The sequence below is a fragment of the Chiloscyllium plagiosum genome, chromosome 10 (genome assembly GCF_004010195.1).
Source record: "Chiloscyllium plagiosum isolate BGI_BamShark_2017 chromosome 10, ASM401019v2, whole genome shotgun sequence".
Lineage (NCBI taxonomy): Eukaryota > Metazoa > Chordata > Chondrichthyes > Orectolobiformes > Hemiscylliidae > Chiloscyllium > Chiloscyllium plagiosum.
This window is the reverse complement of record NC_057719.1, coordinates 26,102,113-26,118,606: the sequence shown is the minus strand read 5'-3', so window position 1 is coordinate 26,118,606 and position 16,494 is coordinate 26,102,113. Positions and strand designations below refer to the sequence as shown.

General features: G+C 41.9%; 1 long non-coding RNA gene across 1 annotated transcript in view; it reads right to left on the bottom strand.

The window, feature by feature from the left end:
- Positions 1 to 4,952: 4,952 nt before the first annotated feature.
- LOC122553445 overlaps positions 4,953 to 16,494 on the bottom strand; it is a 31,924-nt gene continuing 20,382 nt past the window's right edge. The window contains exons 2-3 of the long non-coding RNA XR_006312713.1: positions 7,116 to 7,237; positions 4,953 to 5,090 (exon numbers count right to left, since the gene is read on the bottom strand). This is a non-coding gene — a long non-coding RNA (uncharacterized LOC122553445). The remainder of the gene's footprint in view (positions 5,091 to 7,115; positions 7,238 to 16,494) is intronic.

Sequence of the window (16,494 nt, the reverse complement as noted above, 5' to 3'; positions counted from 1 at the left end):
TGCTAAATTGCCCATCGTGTCCAGGGATATGCAAGCTAGGTGGATTAGCCATGGGAAATGCAGGGTTATAAGGATGGGCTGGGGCTGGGTGGGTTTCTCTTTAGAGGGTTAATGGGCCAAATGGCTTCCATCTGCACTATAGGGAATCTATGAAAGGGTGGGAGCTGGTGAGTGCACATGTTCCAGGCAATCATGAGAGTAGTCCATCAGCCTTGGTGTGATCTGTCTGCAGTGGCAGTGTTAGAGTTAGCATTGGGCCTATCAGTGTGAGGTAGCAGAGGCAAGATGGTGGCACTTACCTTTGCCGAGTTCAGGATATTATTGGTCATTTTCCATTGTTGCTGGATGTTTTGCTAACTATGGTAATGGCTTTGATCTGGGCCTATATCTGGGTTCAGACAGGCTAGGCCCGATGGTGATAACCTTAACCCTAATCCTATCACTGATCTACAGGCTAGAGGACAGCCCTCTTTTGATCACTCCATTCAAGGTCCCTGTCTGAAAAAATGGGAATGTGGGTTATCCCTTCTGGACCATGTCCTCTGTGAGAATTGTTCAGCAACGCTGAGCAAAGGGCAACTTCAGGCTTGCAGTGTCTGAAGTAATGTGCAATTAGCTTTCAATGTGGCACCAGCAGAAGTTCCGGCAGGGATGAGCATTTCCACCTCTGCTGGTGTGCAATTGCACCAGATGGACACTGTCAAATTGATTTGATTTATTATTTTCACACGTAAAGTATTGTTTTGTGTGCGAACCATACAAGTCAGACCTTGCGTAAGTACATCAGGGTAATAGAATGCAGAATATAGTGTTACAGCTACAGAGAAGGTGCAGAGAAAGATCAACTCTAATGTATGAGATGTCTGTTCATAAATTTGATAACAGCGGGGAAGAAGCTATTCTGTTGGTACGTTTTAAAACTTTTGTATCTTCTGCCCAAGGAAGAGGATGAAAGAGAGTATAACTGGGATGGGAGGGTCCTTTGATTACATTGGCTGCTTTCCCGAGGCAGCAGGAAGTGTAGATGGAGCCACTGGAAGGAAGTCTGGTTTTCATGATGGACTGGGTTGCATTCACAACTCTCTGTAGTTGCTTGCAGTCTTGGGCAGAGCAGTTGTCGTAACAAGCTGAGATAGATCCAGTCATGATGCTTTCTGTGGTGCATCTACAAAAATTGGTAAAAATCATTGTGGGCATGCCAAATTTCCTTAGCCTTCAGAGGAAGTAGAGGCATTAGTGTGTTTTCTTAACCGTAGCATTGACATAGATGAACCAGGTCAGATTGTTGGGTGATATTTATACCTAGGAACTTAAAGCTCTTGAGTCTGTCCACCTCAACATTATTGATTCAGACAGGAGTGTGTTGATAATTCTGCCAACTGAAGTCAATGACAAGCTCCTTCATTTTTGCTGACATTGATGGAGAGATTGTTGTCTTTACACCATGCCACTAAATTGTCTATCTCCTTCCTATATTGTGTCTTGTCATTGTTTGAGATCAGGCACACTATAGTCGTGTCATCAGCAAATATGCAAGTGGAGTTAGAGCTCAATTTGTCCACACAGTCCTGAGTGTGTAAGGAGTATAGTAGGAGGCTGAATACACAGCCTTGCGGGGCATCAGTGTTGAGGACCCCAGCTATGTAATCAATGAAATGAAGAGAAGATAGCGTGAGAATAGTCACTGTGGGCCATCACGCGATATATGCCATGAAATGCCTTGAAAACTTGAGCGAGAATAGGGCCCCTTAAAGATCAATATGGTTGTCTACATGTGGAGCCACAGGAGATGAGTGAGATCCTAAATGAATGTTTGTTGACAATTTTTTACCATGGAGAAAGGCATTGAAGCTAGGGAACTTGGGGAAATAAATAGTGATGTCTTGAAAAGAATCTACATTACAGAAGAGAGGATCCTATAGGTCTTAAAACATTTAAAGATAGATAAATCCCTGAGGCCTGATTAAGTTTATCCCAGGACATTGTTGGAAGATAAGGAAGAAATTTCAGGGCCCTTAGCAGAGATGTTTGTATCATTGACAGCCATGGGTGATGTTCTGGAAGACTGGTGGGTGTCTAATGGTTTGGCATCATTTAAGAAAGGCTGCAAGGAAAAGTCAGGGAACTACAGAACCATGAATCTAATGTCAGTGGTGGGTAAGGTGTTAGAGAGGATTCTGAGAGACAGGACCTACATGCATTTGGAAAGGCAAGAACTGATTTGGAGAAGACAGCATGGTTTTTGTGCTTGGGAAATCATGTCTCACAAATTTGATCGAGTTTTTGAAGAGGTGACTAAAAAGATAGATGAAGGCAGAGCAGTAGATGTTGTCTTCAGGGAGAACTAGCCAATTGGATACAAAATTGGCTCGACGGTAGCAGAAAGAGGGTGATGGTAGAGGGTTGTTTTTCAGACTCGAGGCCTGTGATTACAAGTGTGCCACAAGGATCGATGCTAGGTCCACTGTTTTTTTGACATTTATAAAAACGATTTGGATGAGAATGTAGGAGGCATGGTTAATAAGTTTGTGGATGACAACAAAATTAGTGTTATAGTAAACAGTGAAGAAGATTATATAAGAATACAACAGAATCTTTATCGACTGAATCAGTGGGCTGAGGAGTGGCAAATGGAGTTTACTTCAAATAAATACAAGGAGTTGCATTTTGGTAAGACACACAAGGGCAAGACTGACACAGTTAATGATAGGACCCTGGGGAGTGTTATCAAACAGAGAGACCCAGTGGAGCAGGTGCATAGTTCCTTGAAAGCGGTGTCACAGGCAGACAGTGTGGTGAAGAAACTGTTTGGCACACTTGCCTTCATCGGTCAGAGCATTGAGTACAGGTATTGGGGTGTCATGTTACAGATATTGGAAAGGCCACATTTGGAATACTACGTACAATTCTGGTTGCCCTGTTGCAGGAAAGATCATAATTAACACTAAAGGGTATAAAAAAAACTTACAAGCAAGTCACTGAAATTGGAAGAATTGAGTTATAAGGTTAGGCTGAGTAGGCTTGAACTTTTTTTCCCTAGAGGATAGGAGGTTGAGGAATGAGTTTATAGAGGGTTATAAGATCATGAGGTGAAATACCAAGGTCCTTTCCCCAGAGTAAGGGAATCTCAAACTAGAGGGCATAGGTTTAAGGTGAGAGGGGAAAGATATAAAAGGGACTTGAGTGGCAACTTTTACACACAGAAGGTGGAAATGGAACAAACTGCCAGAAGAAGTGGTAGAAGCGGATGCAATTACAACATTTAAAAGACATTTGGGCAGGTACATGGATAGGAAAGGTTTAGAGGGATACAGGCCAAACATAAGTAAGTGGGACTGGCTCAGTTTAGGAAACCTGGTTGTCATGAATGAGTGGGCCGAAGGACCTGTTTCCATGCTGTATGACTCTATGACTAGTCCAAAAATGAAAAAAATCTGCCCAATGTGTTATAAATTCTTTCTTAGCATGTTGTCCAGAGATGCCCTGAAGTACAGGAAACACAGCCCAACAATATGACAGTATAGGGGTCTACCAGTGATGGCATCTCACCAGAAAATGGTCCTCTGATACTGGATCTGGAATAATCATATACAATATACGGAGCTTTTCCAGAGATACATGAAGGCCAAATGGGAGGGGGTAAGTATAAGCTCAGAGCTGGAATGGTTATGTACTGGATAGGCATCAAAAGAATAGCAGCTACATGCAGCATATGCCAAAAGTACATAAATACACAGCAGAGAGAGGAGATGATAGCTCCTGATGTCCTGCCTGGACCATAGCATATTGTAAAAGCAGATTTTTCTCACATGCGATCAAGATTTAGGTCACAAAGTTGCAGGCAACTACACATTTCCTTTTTATCTGAAATGTAACAGGTTTGAGAGCAACAACAATCATCTCAGCCGTAGGTTCTGTTTGCTGTGCATGGGATTCCTGGAAGCTTAGTATACAACTCAATTTGCTCCAGAGAATTTAAAGAATTTTCTGAATATTATCAATTCAATGTCATTACACAAGGAGACATGGGTTTATCGAAAGTCAGGTCCAGGTGGTCAAGACTGCTCTCACAAAGTACTGAGAGACGAAAGAAAACTCAAATCTCACCTGATTGTCAATTGGATCCACGTGTCTTTTCGTAAATGAATGAGAGAAAGTCTAAGACAGTTCTACCAAACCAGATACTTCCTCCAGGAGTAACTAAGACAACAGCTCACTGATGGGCAGTAGTGTGGACTGCAGATACTGGAAATCAAAGTCTAGATTAGAGTGGTGCTGGAAAAGCACAGCAGGTCAGACAGCATCCGAGGAGCAGTAAAATTGATGTTTCAGGCAAAAGCCCTTCATCAGGACCCAAGGGCTTTTGCCCGAAATGTCAATTTTCTTGCTCCTCGGATGCTGCCTGACCTGGTGTGCTTTTCCAGCACCACTCTAATCTAGACTCTAATAGCTCACTGATGTACAGGTCAGCACTTCACCAAGCATGCCTGTGCTGTTGCATGGACAAACTACATAGACAGGATCCAGTTGTCAAAATCTGGCTGGAACCCAGCACAAGTTGTTGGTGAGAGAACTCCAAGGTCATCCCACATTGAGGCTGAAACTGGGAGGCAAATGCGAAAGAACAGAGTGCATAGCTGACCTATAATTGAGCTGAGAGCAGTGAAATTCAACAACATCAGCAACATCACAAGACAACATCACTGGTATCACCAACTGGCAATGCCATGTCAACAGTGATACCAGCAAGTTACATATAATCAGCATACCAAGAATGAAGCCTACAATAAGAGATGCAGCTGCATAACATTGCCAGTGTTGTTTGCCAACACCGCTCCCCATTGAATGTTGAATGTATACAATGGAGGTATGACATTGTACCATCAAAATGATACAATGAATAATATCTTAAGAAAAGGAAACAAGATATAACGGACTTTGGCAATGCTCAGTTTAATTATAAAAGTTGATTGTTAATGGGTTCTTCAGCTTTCCCTTTCCTCAAAGGGACTGCAGGATTTCTGTAAGTACTGTCCATCCTCCTGGATATCCAAATCAGTAATCGGTCCATGAAAATAACACAGGTCCTCCTGTCAATTGGAAACCAAAATGAACATGTGCGGCATCTATGTCAGGAACAAAAATCAACTTCTTTCAAACACAAACTTTGGGTGTTGGAACATCAGTGGAAATTTCAACATTAATATTAAACATTTAAGAGAATTGTTCAATTCTGCAGCTCCTATTCTTGAACTCCTAATACAGGCAGGTTGTGAGAATGCTTTCAGTTTGGATTAGGATGAACTGAGTTAAATTTGTTTTGACAGCATTTCCTGCACCCTGATCCAACCTCTGAACCGATGCAATATTAAATTATTAAATTATTCCACTGTGTGTGATTGCCTTTTTTTAAAAAATGCTGCAATTTGATTTGGGTGCTTAGGAAATACTGATGCAAATGACTAATGTAGATGATTTGAAACTTGATATTGAAAACAATCAGTTCTAGTTCGGAATTGCATCTGTGAAACAAATAATTACTGCATTTATGCGGACATTTATACTGGTGAGTTCGTTTCTAATTCCTAATGAATGTACACCACAAGCAAGGATTTAGTTTAATGATAATCTGGCCTTGTCATATAAATTATTTGATACTTATACAATATTGACAAACAGAACTGCCAGCAAAAGCCCACTCTTGACAGGAAAACACTTCGTAAAGAGAGTTTGATAGTTTGGATGTGACACATAGGAGAAAGTGAGGACTGCAGATGCTGGAACTCAGAGTCAAGAGTGTGGTGCTGGAAAAGCACAGCAATGCAGGCAGCATCCGAAGAGTTGGAGAATCAACATTTCTCCTGCTCCTCAGATCCTGGATGTGACACATGTGACAGTAAAACAAAAACAATGAATATTTAAGAGTGATGATACTTTAGCGTTTTAACTAAGGAATTAAGCAATTTTAAGACAAAAAGAATTAGCTTAATGCCTCCTTAAAATAGCAGAAAATTTCTTGTCTGAAAATATTGACATCATTTGTCTTCAAATGTGCCCTAATGGATCAGTCATCATTTGGAAGTATAGTTTGGAATGAGTTATTTCTCAGTCATCAAAACACTCAGTTGCCATTTTTTAAAAATCAGTTGCCAACAAAAGACATCAGAAATTGTCAGGCATCAGAAGCAATCATTAAACATGAAAACCAAAAATTAATATTTCCCAAATCGCATTCACCATGCTGCCCTTCACATTCCCACTTAGCTCTCACTCACCCATCTCCCCCTCCTCTCCATTCTTGCCCTTACCAGGATTTGACCAACTTTACCCCCATGTCCAAATGAAGGACATCTCCATCCCCTCCTTTATCACTGACTCAGGTTTATTGCCAGATCTCATACCCACTGAACTGCTAACTCAGGCCAACTGCTGGATCCAGGACCCAAAGTATGGTGCCCTTGCTGCTGAATTGAGGCTGAATAATAGACTCCACTCCTGCCCCAACCAATCTCCTGTCTTGGCTCTTCTTCCTGTGGAATCCATATCCCAGGAAGAATCAGTGTCTGTGGGAGCTATGGTAAGAAATTGAAGCCCATTATAAATGGGTGACAAAGATATGGAAGTGACTGATACAGCATTGATACCCTTTCTCTGAAAAGTCTAAGGTGGCTCTGTGGTTAGCACTGCTGCCTCACAGCACCAGGGACCCAGGTTTGATTCCAGCCTTGGGTGACTGTCTGTGTGGAGTTTGCACATTCTCCCTGTGTTTGCATGGGTTTCGTCCGGGTGCTCCGGTTTTCTCCCACAGTCCAAAGATGTGCAGGTCAGGTGAATTGGCCATTCTAAATTGCCTATAGTGTTAGGTGCTTTAGTTAGAGGGAAATGGGTCTGGGTGGGTTTCCCTTCGGAGGATCAGTGTGGATTTGTTGGGGCGAAGGGCCTGTTTCCACACCGTAGGGAATCTAATTTAATAAATACTTGGTTGTGTCTGGAACACTGCAGTCAGGCTCGAATGTGGACATTCCAAGGTGTTGGCATGGCACCTTATTCAGCCTCTTATCTTTGCAAGTGTTTAGACAGAGCTAGGAGCTGTTCCTCGTGAAATGTGAACTCACCACAAGCTAAGGATTGGGAGGTGACCATTCTGACATATTGATTCTTGTCTTGTATCCATTGGAGTCTTCGCCTGAAGGAGAGTGAGACCAACAGTGAGATATTCTGACATCTCAGCAACCTCCTGAAAAGAAGAGAACAAAGAAAAGAAAGATGACAACATCCAGTGGAAGACCATCATCCCACACCCGCACCAGTTGCACAGATCAGGTAGTTCTGTGTCTCCATCCTCTAGGATCAATAAAAAGTTGATGGTCTAATGGTATTATCACTAGATTATTAATCCAGAAACCTAGGATTGTTCTGGGAACTCAGCTTTGAATCTTGCCATGGCAGATGGTGGAATCTTAATTCAATGGCAAATCTGAAATAAAGAGGCCAATGATGAAATAAAACCATTATCGATTGCCAGGAAAACTCATTTGCTTCGTGAATCCCTTTTAAGGAAAGGAAACTGCCATCCTTACCTGGTCTGGCTTGCATGTGACTCTGGATCCACAGCAAGATGGTTGATTCCTAACTACTCTCTGGACAGTCATTGCTGGCTTGGTCAATGACACCCAAACCATGTAAATGATTAAACAAAGAGGATCAGCAAACCGCACTTAACTCTCACAGGCCATATACCTTTCCTATCTAAAAACCAATGTACAATGTTGAGTCTTTTGTTTCTTGAATTTCTATCTGCTGTGTATTCACATTGGACTAAATGGCCTCTTTTTATGGCATAACTTTTCGATGGCACTATGGGTAAACTTAAATACATCATGGAACATCGAACATAGAAAAGTACAACACAGAACAGGCCCTTTGGCTCATGATTTTGTGCCGAGGATTATTCCTAACCTAAAATAAAATAACCTCACCTACACACCCCTCTACTCACTGCTGTCCATGTGCATGTCCAGCAGTCGCTTAAATGTCCCTAATGACTCTGCTTCCACCACCACCGCTGGCAACCCATTCCATGCATCCACAACTCTCTGAGATAACTGCCAAAGTGTTGATGGCCTATTTATTGCAACTATGACCCCAAATCCAAGATTCTATTGCACCCCAGTGAGAATCAGTGTATGTGGGACATATCCCTCAATCAGAGTCGTGAATGTGGTGCTGGTAAAGCACAGCAGGTCAGGCAGCATCCAAGGAGCAGGGGAATCGATGTTTTGAGCATAAGGCCTTCATCAGGAATCAGGAATATCCCTCATTCAGTGTGTTCAGAACCTATATCCTGGTGAGTGTGTAAGTGTCTGTGAAATAGGAATCCTAATGTTAAACAGTGCGAAATCCAGTGAAAATCAGTGTACGTGGAATCTGCATCCCTTTCACAGTTAGTATCTGTGCAGCCTATATCCTGGTGAGAGTCAGTGCTTGTGGAAACAGAACTCTAGCAAGGGATAGTCAGACCTAAACGAGCCCACATCCAACAGATCCAATCTGAACTCTGGAGACCTGGCACACTCAATCATGAATGGTGTTGTACAATTAAATGATTCAGTGGAGGAGGCAGCTCCACAAATATCCTCATTCTCCATATTGGAGAGTTCGGCACAGCAGTCCAAAAGATAAAACATCTGGAACAATCTGCAGCCACATTTGTTGAGTGAAGGTTAAGGGGTGATCTTATCAAAATCTTCAAAACATTAACAGGAAAAGACAGGGTAGATAAAGATAAACAGTTTCCACAGGTTGGGGATTCAAGAATTATGGGGGGCATAATTTGGGAATTAGGACCAGACTGTTCAGGAGAGATGTTAGGATGGCACTTCTTTGCAGAACTAGTGGTGGATGTTTTGAACTCCTTTCCACAAAATTATCAAGTGGATCAGTTGGTAATTTTAAATATGAAGTAGATAATTTCTTTTTGCTGAGCAAACGTTTTAAAGGATATGGGCAAAAGGCAGGTCTATGGAGTTAGGTCAAAGGTCAGCCATGGTCTTATTGAATGGTGAAACAAGCTAAGGGGCTGTGGGGCTTATCCCTGTTCCTATGTTCCTGCAGAGATGTCTTGGAGCTGAGATGACTGATCTCCAACACCTCAATCTTTTTCCTATGTGCCAGCTCTGACTCCAAACATCAGAGAGTTTGTCCCTGCTACCCATTGATTCCAGTTTTGCTGGTCTTGATGCCACACTCAGTCAAATGTGGCCGTGATGTCAAAGATTGTCATGATAACCTCAGCTCATTTCTCCATTTTGAATCAAGAATGTAATGAGGGTAGTCTGTTAGATACTTGCTGAATAACGTCATCTGTTGTCATCTCCAGATTTATATCACTTTTATTTTATGCAGCAACACGTGAATAACAAGCTGCGGCATGCCATCTGCTAATATCACAGCGACTGTGCATCGATACATATGCACAGAAGGATGATGACTGCGAAGTCTTGAATACTTGAGATGAACCAATCAGTCTGTCGCCTCAATCTTCAAGTTGTGAGTTTCTATTCGCTTCATTAACATTTTTTAAAAGTGCCTTAAAGGTCCAGAATGGCATCTGCAGCAAGCGTGCTCACTTCTGGTGTGAGTCATGCCTACGCCACCATTGGCGAGGACATTAACACACATGCCATAATTGTACACAGCAAGCACATCATGACATTCATCAGCACCTCAGGTTGATTTGTTGCCATCAGCACCAAATTGGAGCTCACTTTTCCAGCTCACACCTTCTCTTAATCAGGCATGGCTGAACATATGTTTTTTTCAGCAAGAAGAACACCTTCGACCCCCCAAAAATACGGTTCTATTTAAAGAAGTAATTTGCACGTTGTTTGCTGATTGCATTCTCCAGGCTGTTATTGCTGATGTATGAAGCTCAGTGCTGTCTAAAGCTCTTCATAGTTGCAAAAGTCTCCGAGAAGTAAAAAGGCAGGTGATGGAGGATTTTGCACAATCCAGTTGCTCCAAGGCAGCAGGCAGTTATTGGAACAGCCCTAACTACAGACAGGGCCAATCTGACCCAGGCCATCAAAGAAGCAAAGTGTGCGCACGCACTGAGAAAACACAGCCATTTTGAGGACAGCGGCGATAGATGGAGCATGTGGAAGGGCATCCAGGCCTTCACCAACCACAGAACAGCATCGCCTGCTTGTGGTGGTTATGCCTCCCTCCCGATGAGTTGATCAACTTCTATGCACAGTTTGAGGCACGAAATGATGTGGCAGTGAGGAAGTCCAACCCCACCCCCCCAGTGACTATGTGCTGTGTCTTACCACGGCTAACGTGAGGAAAACCGTATGCAGAGTCAACCCATGTAAGACTGCTGGACCAGGAAACATCCCTGGTAGAGTGCTCAGAAGATGCTCTGATGTAATAGCAGATATTCTCATGGACATCTTTAACATCTTCCTGAGCGGCTCCATAGTTCCAACATGCTTCAAAGCTGTTACCATTGTCCCCATGCCAAAGAATTCTTCAGCGTCCTGTCTCAATGACTACCACCCCATTGCGCTAACACCCATCATCATGAAGTGTTTGAAGAGGCTCGTGAGGAGGCATATTATGACCTTGCTGCCCCCCCTCACTGGATACCCTGCAGTTCGCATATGGTCCCAACTTCTCAACTGACGATGCTATCTCCACTAGCGTCCATCTGACCCTCACCTGCCTGGACAAGAAGGACTACTGTTCATAGACTTCAGTTCTGCATTTAACACCATCATTCCTCAGCATCTGATTGGAAAGCTGAGTCTGCTGGGCCTAAATACCTCCCATTGTAACTAGATCCTGGACTTGGTGACTGGGAGACCTCAGTCAGTCTGCATTGGGAACAGCATCTCCAACACCATCACACTGAGTACAAGGGCTCCCCAGGGCTGTGTACTCAGTCCACTGCTGTTCACCCTGCTAACGCACAGCTCAAATCATATCATTAATTTTGCTGATGACACAACTGTAGTGCGTCTCATTAGCAGAAACAATGAGTCAGCATAGAGAGAGGAAGTGCAGTGGCTGACGGACTGGTGCAGAGCCAACAACCTGTCTCTGAATGTGGACAAAATTTAAAAAATGGTTGTTGGCTTCAGGAGGGCATGGAGTGCTCACTCTCCACTGTATATCGACGACTGTCCTGTGGAGATCATGAAGAGCACCAAGTTTCCTGGCATACATCTGGCAGAGAATCTCACCTGGTCCCTCAACTCCAGCTCCATAGCCAAGAAAGCCCAGCAGCGTCTCTACTTCTTGTGTAGGCTGAGGAAAGTCCACCTCCCATTCCCCATCCTCACCACATTCTACAGAGGGTTCATTGCAAGTACCCTGTGCTGCTGCATCACTGCCTGGTTCCGAACATGATGGGCAGGCACTATTTTATTCAAATAATCGATTATTTGGTTAATTGATTAAATGCCTTTCCTCTGGGGCTCGGAGTTTTTAAAGTCTGCTCCCCATTCAGGAGACTGCAGAAGCACACAACCCGTCCCCGTCCAACACCACCCCTGCCTGCCCCCCAACCCTGTACACACCCACCCCCTCTCGGGGGTAGCTGGACTGAACACCAACAATAAGACTGCTGCTGCAGTCAGTCAGTTGGAGACGGTGCCTGTTTATTAACTGTAAACAAAAGATGCGATCACTGTTGAAAACACATCTTTGATGTAAAGTTTCCATCTGGACCTCGAGATCTCCTTCAGATAATCCAATTTTCAGATAATTGGTATTTGGATAATTGAGATTCCTCTGTAATTTGTACATCACTGTGCCTATTGTCTTGACATGTCAGGAATTACTGTGCTGTCTTGTGTGTTTTCCATTTCTTATACACTTTATGCCGCCCTGGGTATGATTGTGTAGTTTTGTGCTGTCCATGCAGCACCTTGGTCCTGTAGGAATGCTCTTTTGTTTTTTCTGTATCAGTTGTATATGGTAGAAGTGACAAATAAAGCGACTCTAGACTTGACTCTTGACTCTTGGAATTCGATTCCAATGTTCCAGGGAAATGGGAAGATGTGACAGTTGGTCGGGAAAACCATTACAAAAGAGAAGGGGACAAGGAGCTGAAGGACCCTCAGCAAAATGCCATAACTATGCAAGGAGTTCAAGGAGGAACAGTCCTACCACCACCTCACAACATGAGATGTTAATGCTTCACTGAGGACATTTTCTCTGACATCTTCCCTATTGTGCTAACAAAATGCTATCTCAGCGATTGCAGCATGAATGGTGGACTTTCAGTTGGGGATTGACTTAGAAGGTAACTGTGAGCATCTTAGCTTGAGAAGGTATAGATTCAGATTGCACCATTTTGGCTGCAAGCCTGGGCTAATTGCCAAAGCAGTGGCTTTGGCAGGGCAGCATTGGGAGGAGTAATGGTGTCCCACTGAGACAGGACAGTAGGTCATGCACAACAGGGCCTCAGAAATCTGAGTAAGCTGCTGGAGGCCAGATTTCTGAGCCACTGGGACACAGTGAAAGCCATTGGGATAATTGATGTCCATAGTTATGGTGGCAGTAGTCTGAGCTTGTATGACAACAAAGTGGGCTTGTCTTACAAGAACCAGGTTTTCCACTCCATTATAGTACCAATGCAGTTGGTAGTTTCTGTCTGTGCTGCAAGGAAAATGAGACATTGGCTACCTGACATTGATTGTAGTTGGGTTGCCCATTGTTCTTATGAAATTGGTCAGCACATCCAAACTGGAAAGGATAAACTGCAAAGCCTTGTGCCACATTGGCATCAGACTCCTGTACACTCTTTGATCTTGCACGTAGGTTTTCTGACAGGCATGCCAATGCATCAGGAATTTCGTATGCATGTCCAACTGTTTTCTTCTGTAGGAGCAAGTGATGAAGGGCTTATGCCTGAAACATCGAATCTCCTGCTCCTCGGATGCTGCCTGACCTGCTGTCCCTTTCCAGCACCACACTCTCGACATTGTCTTCTTCTATAGCATGTCTCACTGAAGTGCTGATCTAAGTTCCCTGTAACAGACCTCATATGTGCCCTTAGCCTTTGGGGAGATAGTATCTGGTTTTAAGCAGCACAGCTAGCTCTTATTAGTGTCAGCCATTCACAACTGTGATGTCTGCAGGGGTGTAAAGCCAATCAATGGTGGGATTAACATTGGGCGCACACTGCAACCAAATTAATTGGCAAACAAGGTATCTGCTTGAGAGGCAGGTTCAATCCCACATGCAATCTCTCATACATTTACAGAATTTATTGTATTAAACCCCCACAGGTAAAGAGTGCTAAATGGATAAAGAGTCCATTTTGCCCATTTGATTTCAGCTTCAGTGGACATCTACAGTAGATCCCATTATAGCTTCCAAATCTGTTAGTCATTTAATATCCAGCATCTTACCAAAACCTCTACAGTTTTCTAACACTCTTTAAAAGGAGTTACATTTATTATCAATTATGTAATAGGGATTACTTTGGCTCTTCATTTCACACTTTTCCCAAACTTTTCAATGTAATTTGCTTCGTTGAAATAAGAACCATGAGAGGTATTCAAACAATATATTGTCCATTCTGCAATTTCACCAAACACTAACGTTACTACTGTATGAAGTAATGCATTGTCTCATTGAAGGTTTTCATGATGAGACCAGTAACATTGAGGAGGATAAATCTATTGCTATACCATGTAAAATTTGCTTTATAAAGAGCAGCTGTTACTTTAACAGTGTTCCTGAGACAAATTGATTGCGGCGTAACATTTCAGGCAGCATAATCTGTCCATGATCTGGAAGATTGACTAAAACAAATGAGAAAGGCATTTTATACAGTGGAGGATGGGAATATGGAAAGACATGATAAATTTGAAGAAGACATAGGCAGCAGAGTGGAAAGGATGGTCAAGTAATGGAACTTAATGTGAAGAATTGTGAAGTAATTCATTTTAGTCTGAAGAACAAAGAGAGACAATGTAAAATAAATGTGCAGTTCTAAACAGTATATAGGGACAGAGGAGGCTGGATACACAAATAATTGAAAGTGGCAGAATAGGTTGAGAAAGAGGTTAGTAAAGCATACTGTACATTATAAATAGGAGCATTGCATACAAGAGCTAGGAAATTATGATAAGCCTGCATAAGACACTGGTTCAGTCTCAACTAGATTACTGTGTCCATATTTGGACAACACGAAGGCATTAGAGAGGGAATAAGAAGAGGGAGCTTCCAAAGGTGTGGGACTTTCACTCTGTAAAACAAAACAATGAGAAGTTAGGCGGTTTCTTTGTAGAAGAGAAGATTAGGATGAGATTTGATAGAAGTGTTCAAAATCATGAGGAATCTAGATGGAATAGATATGCTGAAACTGTTGATGGAAGATTGAGAAATAGAAGGCATTAATTTAAGGTGATTAGCAAAAAAGCAATACTGACTGTCATATTAATGATAATTGTCTAATAATTAATAATACATCAGGTTAGTTTATTTAAAACAGTAAGACAGATTATAAGTTATGAAACAGATATTATAGCAAACCAATTGATTTCTATGTGTGCAACTTCCAAACCCATTGTAGATCAGGTGGCAGGCAGATGCAGCATTACATATAGACAGTGCACTAAGTCGTTAAAGGTTAATTGTCTTAAATCCCCCTCCTTTCCAAAATAAGGCTTAACTACTTCCCGTAACATGTAAGTCTCTATGATGTATAGCTAATTTTTGAAACATCCAGATCTCATTAGGATGACTTTGTCTGAAGGTATCATTGATTTCCACAGTCATTGGTGAGACTGTCTGTTAGTCTGGTTTGTGTTATAATGTTTTTCCTTCAGGCAATGTAGGTGATGTTGCAAAATGCATCCTGATGCAGCGTAGCAAAGTTTTTTTCTCTAGATTAACTACTGACTGATCTCAATTCTCTTTCGAAGCTCTTTTTTGAATGGTTCAAATCTCGACAGTTACTGTTTTGTTCCTTAAGAATTTCCTGCTTATTTTGACTCTTCTAGTTTTATACACTGACTTCTTCTAATTGTATATCATAACTCAATTATACGTGTTATTTCATTACTTGTTCCTGTAACTGTCCAGCTTCTTTATGTCTGTTTCACTTTTGCTTTCTTTGATGCCTGGATCTCTTCCAAATGTTGACTGGTTGTCTCACTGTCCTACTTGGACACTATCTTTCACCAGCGCATCATTACTGATGTTTATTTCTGAAAGGACTGTCTTATGAATGAATTGGAGCTCCTTGCATCTCCCCATTGACTCTGTCACTTTCTCCAAAATTGCTTGAACTAAAGCCTTTCTATGGCTGTTCTTGTTGAACTTGTTTTACATGCAGTTTAATTCACATCACCCAATAAATCAGCAATCTTTTCACTGGATCGATGTTACAGGGCTTGTAGTTCATCCTTTGTTTTTTTCTTTTACTTCCAGCTCCTTGTCCACCTTTGTAAGTTGAGTGGTGATATACCTTAAAGGCTTAATCATTTCAGAGATGTTATTTTACAGGATAGCAAGGTTTCTCAGCCTTTTTCTCTAGAACTCTTATTTTCTCTCCACAGCTGAGAGCTGAGATTTTAGTTCCATTAATTCAGAAGAAACTGAAGTGATCCATTTGTTCATATTCAGTTCAGCCACTGTTTATTGATAATGGGCTGCCATTTCTGTTGAGTTCCCAATGTCTGAATGATTCCAGGGGTTCTGACTGCGTAAGATCAAGGCATATTTTTGTACCTGCAATTGCTGGTCCAGCAGTGTATACAATGTGGAACAGATTAATTGTACTTGCGGTCCAGTAATATTGATTTTTTTTTATGTGAACTGTTTTTTTACTGAAAATTTTACAATTGTAAGTTTCATCCCATGTCTGTGGTACATGATTTCTTTAGAACTCATAAGAGTAGTATATTAGTACTTGACCATGTGTCAGTCTTAGATAATAACAAATAATCACCAGTTTCCATAACAATAATTTGAATTTTTGTATATACTTGGTGCGATGATATTGATGTTTTCTATGAGATTCACAGTGTGAAATATGGGCTTATCACATTTAGTCTCATCATGTACACAAGTTTGTCAATCACTTCACATATATACCTCTAGAACATGTGGTCCTTATTGTAACTTAAAGGTACTCTTTGTGTATAGTCTGTTGGGATCAGTGTAGAGATATTTATTGCAGGATAAACTTTTACTCTTATGTACTTACTGTTCCAATGGCCTTTTATGCAACATGCTTTGTTAGATTGATTTAAGGCTGGAAATTTCCTTTGTGCTCTAGTGATTGTGTTCAACAATCCCTCTAATTTTTTTCTGCTGCTGTGGGATCCTCCAAGATCCATGTGTGGCAAGCAAAAGCTATGTGTTGATGCACCAATTGGTCTTGTGATTGCACAGCTTAGAGGAACGTTGATTGTGTTAACCATCAAGTTTCTACTTAGGACCTGTAAGCTTCATTGACCTGCGAGGATCACTGTG